Source organism: Triticum aestivum, chromosome 7D, assembly GCF_018294505.1.
Source record: "Triticum aestivum cultivar Chinese Spring chromosome 7D, IWGSC CS RefSeq v2.1, whole genome shotgun sequence".
Taxonomy (NCBI): domain Eukaryota; kingdom Viridiplantae; phylum Streptophyta; class Magnoliopsida; order Poales; family Poaceae; genus Triticum; species Triticum aestivum.
The window spans coordinates 529,342,545-529,352,982 of NC_057814.1; positions in this window are offsets into that span (position 1 = coordinate 529,342,545).

A 10,438-nucleotide genomic window follows, 5' to 3' on the forward strand; every position below is an offset into this window, starting at 1 on the left:
CGGCATGTCTCCAGGTGCAGCAACATCAGCATTCCTTTCTCGCGACTGTTTTATTTTCTGAATTTTTGCTAGTACGGACACCCACAGAGGAAGAGAAGCACCTCTGAATCTGAAGTTTACATGAAACTGAACTTCTACCTCTTTGTCACAGGAGGGGTCATCGGAGTCCTTAATCACTTGCACTACTTTCTTTTAGCATCTTGTCCATGGAGTCAAGGCGCTGTGTGGTGTGCAATCTCGTTTCTGGATGGGGCACAGAAATCTCGCTTTTTGCTCCTGTAGCAGAAATCTCGCTTCCCTGCTGCTGTTATGACCATGTATTGTTTCAAAATGACCTTTTGTCTGAAGTTCGGTAGTATCTGTTGGTGCAAAAAAGGTGCTTCGGTTTCATGGGTCCTTCAAAAATGAATGGGAAAAGGAGTTTTCTTCTCCAAAATGCATCACTGCTCTGAAGTGCTAATTCTTCTTGTGTGCCTCTATCGAGGCTTGTGTTTCATGGAGAGAGAGACATAGAAATTGTGGAAGTCATTAATGTTTCCTTTCTGTGTATGTACTTCAGAAACATTTTGTGTGAGATAAAAAGGGTAATGACACATTTTTTGAGAGATACAGAGTGCTTTGGGATCCAATGTTTTTCTACACAAAATAGTGCATTTGTGTCTCGCCAATGTAGCTGGCAACACATACTTTGTACAATAAAAACATTAGTTTCATGTGAAAAGTTCAAATATAAAATAAGGACAAGTTCACGTATAGTAAAATGAATGCAAATAAAAAATGTAGTGAGCCATGTGTTGTTGATATTTTTTTAAACAAAAATTAAAATTAAAATAACAAAGGTGTTTAATGTTCTACTTGTGGCATATTATTTGTTATAATTGCGTCTGCTCTGCTTGTTTCTTCCCAACATCTCCTTGGTTGCTGTAATGTTGCTTCGTTTTGGTTGTAAAATATATGCGGTCTATTGTTTGTTATATGTTTGAAAGATAGTGCAAATCCGGGTGGGGGTGTTCCTTACATTTGTATGTTCTCGACATAGTTGAAGCTTCATAGAAATTTTTCCTTTTCAAATGTCAGAAGTTCACTTGTGCAAAAAAGGTTCCTTAACCTCATTTACAGGAGAAAGTACACATAAATCCTGAGGTTAAATTTTTTAAACTACAATTGTTTGTGTTCTAAAGAACAAGTGCACGCAAGTTCAGAATTGGTAAAAATAGAATAAACATCAACACTAAGGAAACCTTCAAAAAAAGTTTGTTGAACCCCCCCCCCCCCTATTTTGAAAGTTAGCGCTAAAAAATCCCTGAAGTTCAAATAATTTTAAATTAAAATAATAGACAACAACTCATATTTACAAAAAGAAGGATGTTCCATTTTTAAAAAATAAAAAAGGAGCCTCAAATTACAAAAGGCGAGCAGTTCAATGTTAATATAACAATAAGATTTTTCTCATGTCTAAAACTGAAACCAAGAATAATTTTTATGGATTTAAAGGCTAGAGGTTCAAATTTAAAAATACGAAGAAGTTCAATGTTTATTAGAAACCATAAGAAGATCAAATAAAAAAAACATCTCAAACAATTTCATATAAAAAGGGATTATCTCAGTTAAAAAAACTTAGAAGTTTATTTTTAAAATATGGAATAGGTCGATATTTATTAAGAAACTAGGATTTTTTCCGTTACTAAAAGAAAAAACATGAAGTCCAAATTGAAAAAACCAAGAAGTTCAATTTTTAAAAATAGAATAGTTTAATGTATATGAAAAACCCAAATTTTCCTCGTTAGTAAATAATAAAACAAGAAGTTCAATTTCAAAAAGGGGAGCGGCTTGATATTTATTACAAAAACTCGAATTTTTCCCGTTACTAACAAAACGATTCTCCTCCCCGTAGTTGTTATGCATCTACTATAGAAAAATACATCGACCGTAGAAGTTCACATATAGCTGGGAAGGAACAACTATAGCTCTCTGTGTGCACATGTTGTGTTTGGAGAGGCACGATTTTGATTTTGATTTTGGGCTTGGATGTACAAGGTGTATGATGAAGGTGAGACAACTAAGTGAAGTCCATTTGTACATGCCAAATTCAGTGAGCCGTATGAAAGGGAATAAGAACGTTTGTTTATTTGGCCCCCATTTGTACATCGAGTTATCTAATTTCTTGTTTTGTATTGTTTCATGAAGTTCAATAGTATGCATTGATGCAAAAAATGTGCTTTTAGTATGGTTGTTTAATGTAAAAAAACTATAAAAAAGTGAAGCCCCGAACAAGTTCAAAAACTATGACACAGAGACGTCCAAAACAGTGAGAAGTTCAACTACTACACGAAATGTGTTTCAAATGAGAATAAAAAAGTTAGAGCGGTTCAATGTCTATAAAAACTCAGATTTTTTACGTTACTAAAGAGAAGCAGAGAGAAGTTCAAATTGATAAGAGCCAGAAGTTCACGTACTACATGGTGTGAATTTTGCATTAAAAAATGAAAAAGAAAATTCTAAAAAAATTGTTGCTAGAAGTTCAAGTGCTCTACCCGAGAAAGTTCAAAAATTCTTGTGAGAGAGGTTGAACAAGAATACGTGACAGAAGTTCAAGGTGAAAACAGCGGGAAGTTTAACTACTTCATTTCATAAGAGAATAAAAGAATACAAAACTAAAAGCCTAAAAGGTTTGTTGCAAGAAGTTCACGTGCTCCACCCTGCACGATTCTAAAATTATATTTACGAGATTTCTGTCATTCATTTACATGATGTTTTAAAAAGCAGAAAACAACGTTGTTTTGCCATTTTAAAAACTACTCTCAAACAGCAACGAATTTGTAACACATGTCTACATGAAAAAATTAATGCGATTCATAAGCTTTCCACCGGGTATATTATGTGCCACATTTCGATGAACGGTTTAAAATTTTCATGTATACCATTTAAAACACGTTTTGATGTATTCAAAAATTTCTTACCCATTGAAAGAAGTTCATAGTGAAAACAACAAGAAGTTCAAGTACTGCAAGGAATGCATTTCTGGTGAGAATAAAAGTATAGAAAAATAAAAGCTTAAAAGGTTTGTCGAAAGAAGTTCAAGTGCCCTATCCGGAGAAGTTCAAAAATTCTTGTGAGAGAGGTTCACCTTGTATTTCCATGTTTGATTTTTCCGTATAAAAATCAAATACAATTCTTTACTCAAAATATAAAAAGGTGAAGTTCAAATTGAAATAACAGAGAAGTTCAGAGTTTATTAAAACCTAGGATTTACCTGTTCAAAAAATAAAGAAACACAACGCCATTTTTTGCACTTTTAAAAACAACTCATAAACGAAAAAATGGTTGCTAGAAGTTCAAGTGCTCGCCGAGGAAAAGTTCAAAAAATTCTTGTGAGAGAGGTTCACCGTGTATTTTAATGTCCAAAATACATTAAAAATATGTTGTTTTTTGTGTTTTAAAATAATTCTCTCAAACCAGAGAGAAGTTCAAAGTGATAATTAACAACCGGAAGTTCACGTACTACGTGGTGTGTATTTCATATAAGAAAAAGACAATAAAGTGAAACAGAGTGAAGTTCAAACAGACATGCCCGAGAAGTTCAACTACTTCACGCAGTGCAAAAAACAGCACGTCAAAAACAGAGTGAAGTTCAAACAGACATGCCCAAGAAGTTCAACTACTTCACGCAGTGCATTTCCATTCGCGATGAAGGCAGAAATCATGATCTCTTCATTTTCTAATTTACTTCAAAATGGCAGGAATATCATTTGTGTAAGTTCAAGTCCTCGGTCGGAGAAAGTTAAAAAAATATTGTGAGAGATGTTTGTACAAAAAGAATATCATTTGTGTAACACTGACGAAATGGATGAGAAAATTACAAACGAAAATATTTCACAGAAGTTCAACGGGAAAATAGCAGGAAGTTCACCAAGTATACCGAATGAATTTCAGATGAAAAACTTTTAAAATCATCGCGAGTATGAAAAAATCATCAACACGGGAAAGTTGAGTGTTTACAGCAGATTTCTATCGGTATATCACTTGCTCAATTCCGGTGAGTGGATGGAGAGCTACAAGCAAAAAAAGCACATGAAAAAACAGAGTGGGAGTTCAAGTAGACATGCCGAGAAGTTCAAGTTCTTCCCGCGGTGCATTTTCGACGAATCTGTTTCGCGGTAAAGGCAAATCGAATGATCTCGCCATTTTCGAAATTAATTTAAAACGGCTAGGAATCAGATAAAATCATCAACATGAGTAAGTTTCGCATTTTCCGTAGCTTTTAGCGGTATATTATTTGCGCCATTCTGATAAAGTTTGTAGAAATTATGGCGAAAATACATTTTTAGCCATTTTCAAATTGACTTAAACTTGTAAGGAATTGGGAGAAACAATATATACCAAAAAGTTTTGCATTTCCTCAGGCTTTCGAACGCCATATCATTTGCTCCATTCGGACGTACGGTTAAAAAATTAGCTCAAAAATACGAACTCGGTGGAACTTGTATCGTTTCCTAAATTACTTTTAAACCGTTCAAAATTAGAAAAACCATTTTAACATGAAAAAGTAGCGCATTTTCATAAGCATTCCAACGCCATATCATTTGCCTCAATTGGATTTGAAGGAAATATGCCCTAGAGGCAATAATAAAGTTGTTATTTATATTTCCTTATATCATGATAAATGTTTATTATTCATGCTAGAATTGTATTAACCGGAAACTTAGTACATGTGTGAATATATAGACAAATAGAGTGTCACTAGTATGCCTCTACTTGACTAGCTCGTTAATCAAAGATGGTTAAGTTTCCTAGCCATAGAAATGGGTTGTCATTTGATGAACGGGATCACATCATTAGAGAATGATGTGATTGACTTGACCCATCCATTAGCTTAGCACGATGATCGTTTAGTTTGTTTCTATTGCTTTCTTCATAACTTATACATGTTCCTATGACTATGAGATTATGCAACTCCCGAATACCGAAGGAACACTTAGTGTGCTATCAAACATCACAACGTAACTGGGTGATTATAAAGATGCTCTACAGGTGTCTCCGATGGTGTTTGTTGAGTTGGCATAGATCGAGATTAGGATTTTTCACTCCGATTGTTGCAGAGGTATCCCGGGGCCCTCTCGGTAATGCACATCACTATAAGCCTTGCAAGCAATGTGACTAATGAGTTAGTTGCGGGATGATGCATTACAGAACGAGTAAAGAGACTTGCCAGTAACAAGATTGAACTAGGTATTGAGATACCGACGATCGAATCTCGGGCAAGTAACATATCGATGACAAAGGGAACAACGTATGTTGTTATGCGGTTTGACCGATAAAGATTTCTTAGAATATGTAGGAACCAATATGAGCATCCAGGTGCTGCTATTGGTTATTGACCGAAAGTGAGTCTCAGTCATGTCTACATAGTTCTCGAACCCGTAGGGTCCGCACGCTTAACGTTCGGTGACGATTGGTATTATGAGTTTATGTGTTTTGATGTACCGAAGGTTGTTCGGAGTTTCGGATGTGATCACGGACATGACGAGGAGTGTCGAAATGGTCGAGACATAAAGATCGATATATTGGAAGGCTATGTTTGGACATCGGAATGGTTCCGGGTGAGTTCGGGCATTTACCGGAGTACCGGGGAGTTACCGGAACCCCCCGGGGAGTCAATGGGCCTTATTGGGCCTTAGTGGGAGAGAGGAGGAGGCGGCCAAGGTGGGGGCGCCCCCCAAGCCCAATCCGAATTGGGAGGGGGCCGGCCCCCCTTTCCTTCTCTCCCTCTCCTTCTTCCTTCTTCTCCTACTCCTTCTAGGGAAAGGGGGAAACCTACTCCTACTCGGAGTAGGACTCCCCCCTTGGGCGCGCCATGAGAGGGCCGGCCCTCCCCTCCTCCACTCCTTTATATACGGGGGAAGGGGGCACCCCATAGACACACAAGTTGATTGTTTAGCCGTGTGCGGTGCCCCCATCCACAGATTTCCACCTCGGTCATATTGTTGAAGTGCTTAGGCGAAGCCCTGAGCTGGTAGCTTCATCATCACCGTCACCGCGCCATCGTGTTGACGGAACTCTCCCTCGACCTCAGCTGGATCTAGAGTTCGTAAGACGTCACCGAGCTGAACGTGTGCAGATCGCGGAGGTGTCGTACCTTTGGTGCTAGGATCGGTCGGATCGTGAAGACGTACGACTACATCAACCGCGTTGTCATAACGCTTCCGCTTACGGTCTACGAGGGTACATAGACAACACTCTCCCCTCTCGTTGCTATGCATCACCTAGATGGATCTTGCGTGTGCGTTGGACTTTTTTTGAAATTACTGTGTTCCCCAACAGTGGCATCCGAGCCAGGTCTATGCGTAGATGTTATATGCACGAGTAGAATACAAATAGTTGTGGGCGATAATAGTCATACTGCTTACCAGCATGTCATACTTTGATTCAGCGGTATTGTTGGATGAAGCGGCTCAGACCGACATTACGCGTACGCTTACGCGAGACTGGTTCTACCGACATGCTTCACACACAGGTGGCTAGTGGGTGTCTGTTTCTCCAACTTTAGTTGAATCAAGTGTGCTACGCCCGGTCCTTGATGAAGGTTAAAACAACATACTTGACAAAAAATCGTTGTGGTTTTGATGCGTAGGTAAGAACGGTTCTTGCCCAGCCCATAGCAGCCACGTAAAACTTGCAACAACAAATTTTGCAGGGATGTTGTGATGTGATATGGTCAAGACATGATACTAAATTTTATTGTATGAGATGATCATGTTTTGTAACAGAGTTATCGGCAACTGGCAGGAGCCATATGGTTGTCGCTTTATTGTATGCAATGCAATCGCCCTGTAATTATTTTTACTTTATCACTAAGCGGTAGCAATAGTCGTAGAAGCAATAGTTGGCGAGACGACAACGATGCTTCGATGGAGATCAAGGTGTCAAGCCGGTGACGATGGTGATCATGACGGTGCTTTGGAGATGGAGATCAAAGGCACAAGATGATGATGGCCATATCATATCACTTATATTGATTGCATGTGATGTTTTTCCTTTATGCATCTTATTTTGCTTAGTTCGGAGGTAGCATTATAAGATGATCTCTCACTAAATTTCAAGGTATAATTGTTCTCCCTGAGTATGCACCGTTGCGACAGTTCATCGTGCCGAGACACCACGTGATGATCGGGTGTGATAAGCTCTATGTTCACATACAATGGGTGCAAGCCAGTTTTGCACATGCAGAATACTCGGGTTAAACTTGACGAGCCTAGCATATGCAGATATGGCCTCGGAACACTGAGACCGAAAGGTCGAGCGTGAATCATATAGTGGATATGATCAACATAGTGATGTTCACCATTGAAAACTACTCCATCTCACGTGATGATCGGACATGGTTTAGTTGATATGGATCACGTGATCACGTAGATGATTAGAGGGATGTTTATCTAAGTGGGAGTTCTTAAGTAATATGATTAATTGAACTTCAATTTATCATGAACTTAGTACTTGATAGTATTTTGCATGTCTATGTTGTTGTAGATAGATGGCCTGTGCTGTTGTTCCGTTGAATTTTAATGCGTTCCTAGAGAAAGCTAAGTTGAAAGATGATGGTAGCAATTACACGGACTGGGTCCGTAAATTGAGGATTATCCTCATTGCTACACAGAAGAATTACGTCCTGGAAGCACCGCTAGGTGACAAACCCGCTGCAGGAGCAACGCCAGATGTTATGAACATCTGGCAGAGCAAAGCTGATGACTACTCGATAGTTTAGTGTGCCATGCTTCACGGCTTAGAACCGGGACTTCAACGACGTTTTGAACGTCATGGAGCATATGAGATGTTCCAGGAGTTGAAGTTAATATTTCAAGCAAATGCCCGGATTGAGAGATATGAAGTCTCCAATAAGTTCTATAGCTGCAAAATGGAGGAGAATAGTTTTGTCAGTGAACATATACTCAAAATGTCTGGGTACCACAACCACTTGACTCAACTGGGAGTTAATCTTCCTGATGATAGTGTCATTGACAGAGTTCTTCAATCACTGCTACCAAGCTAAAAGAGCTTTGTGATGAACTATAATATGCAAGGGATGGATAAGATAATTCCCGAGCTCTTCGTAATGCTAAAGGCTGCGGAGGTAGAAATCAAGAAGGATCATCAAGTGTTGATGGTCAACCAGACCACCAGTTTGAAGAAAAAGGGTAAAGTGAAGAAGGGGAACTTAATAAAGAACGGCAAGCAAGTTGCTGCTCAAGTGAAGAAGCCCAAGTCTCGACCTAAGCCTGAGACTGAGTGCTTCTACTGCAAAGGGACTGGTCACTAGAAGCGGAACTGCCCCAAGTGTTTGGCGGAGAAGAAGGATGACAAAGTGAAAGGTATATTTGATATACTTGCTATTGATGTGTACCTTACTAATGCTCGCAGTAGCGCCTGGGTATTTGATACTAGTTCTGTTGCTAATATTTGCAACTCGAAACAGGGGCTACGGATTAAGCGAAGATTGGCTAAGGACGAGGTGACGATGCGCGTGGGAAATGGTTCCAAAGTCGATGTGATTGCGGTTGGCACGCTAGCTCTACATCTACCTTCGGGATTAGTTTTAGACCTGAATAATTGTTATTTGGTGCCGGCTTTGAGCATGAACATTATATCTGGATCTTGTTTGATGCGAGACGGTTATTCATTTAAATCTGAGAATAATGGTTGTTCTATTTATATGAGTACTATCTTTTATGGTCATGCACCCTTGACGCATGAAGAAACTCCATTCTGATGGACTTTGGAATCACTTGGTACTTGCGAACGATGCCTCATGGGCAAGATGACTAAAACTCCGTTCTCCGGAACAATGGAGCGAGCAACAGACTTGTTGGAAATAATACATACTGATGTATCCGGTCCGATGAGTGTTGATGCTCGCGGCGGGTATCGTTATTTTCTTACCTTCACAGATGATTTGAGCAGATATGGGTATATCTACTTGATGAAACATAAGTCTGAAACATTTGAAAAGTTCAAAGAATTTCAGAGTGAAGTGGAAAATCATCGTAACAAGAAAATAAAGTTTCCGCGATCTGATCGTGGAGGAGAATATTTGAGTTACGAGTTTGGTCTTCATTTGAAACAATGCGGAATAGTTTCGCAACTCACGCCACCCAGAACACCACAGCGTAATGGTGTGTCCGAACGCCGTAATCGTACTTTATTAGATACGGTGCAATCTATGATGTCTCTCACTGATTTACCGCTATCGTTTTGGGGTTATGCTTTAGAGACGACTGCATTCATGTTAAATAGGGCACCATCTAAATCCGTTGAGACGGCACCATATGAACTGTGGTTTGGCAAGAAACCCAAGTTGTCATTTCTTAAAGTTTGGGGCTGCGATGCTTATGTGAAAAAGCTTCAACCTGATAAGCTCGAACCCAAATCGGAGGAATGTGTCTTCATAGGATACCCAAAGGAGAATGTTGGGTACACCTTCTATCACAGATCCGAAGGCAAGATATTCGTTACTAAGAATGGATCCTTTCTAGAGAAGGAGTTCTCTCGAAAGAAGTGAGTGGGAGGAAAGTAGAACTTGACGAGGTAATTGTACATACTTCCTTATTGGAAAGTAGTTCATCACAGAAATCAGTTCTAGTGATTCCTACACCAGTAAGTGAGGAAGCTAATGATGATAATCATGAAACTTCTAATCAAGTTACTACCAAACCTCGTAGGTCAACCAGAGTAAGATCCGCACCAGAGTGGTACGGTAATCCTGTTCTGGAGGTCCTGTTACTTGACCATGACAAACCTACGAACTATGAGGAAGTGATGATGAGCCCAGATTCCACAAAATGGCTTGAGGCCATGAAATCTGAGATGGGATCCATGTATGAGAACAAAGTGTGGACTCTGGTTGACTTGACCGATGATCGGCAAGCCATAGAGAATAAATGGATCTTCAAGAAGAAGACTGACGCTGATGGTAATGTTACTGTCTACAAAGCTCGACTTGTTGCGAAAGGTTTTCGGCAAGTTCAAGGAGTTGACTACGATGAGACCTTCTCACCCGTAGCGATGCTAAAGTCCATTCGAATCATGTTAGAAATTGCCGCATTTTATGATTATGAAATTTGGCAAATGGATGTCAAAACTGCATTCCTTAATGGATATCTTAAAGAAGAGTTGTATATGATGCAACCAGAAGGTTTTTTCGATCCAAAAGGTGCTAACAAAGTGTGCAAGCTGCAGCGATCCATTTATGGACTGGTGCAAGCCTCTCAGAGTTGGAATATACGCTTTGATAGTGTGATCAAAGCATATGGTTTTATACAGACTTTTGGAGAAGCCTGTATTTACAAGAAAGTGAGTGGGAGCTCTGTAGCATTTCTGATATTATATGTGGATGACATATTGTTGATCAGAAATGATACTAAATTTCTGAACAGCATAAAAGGAT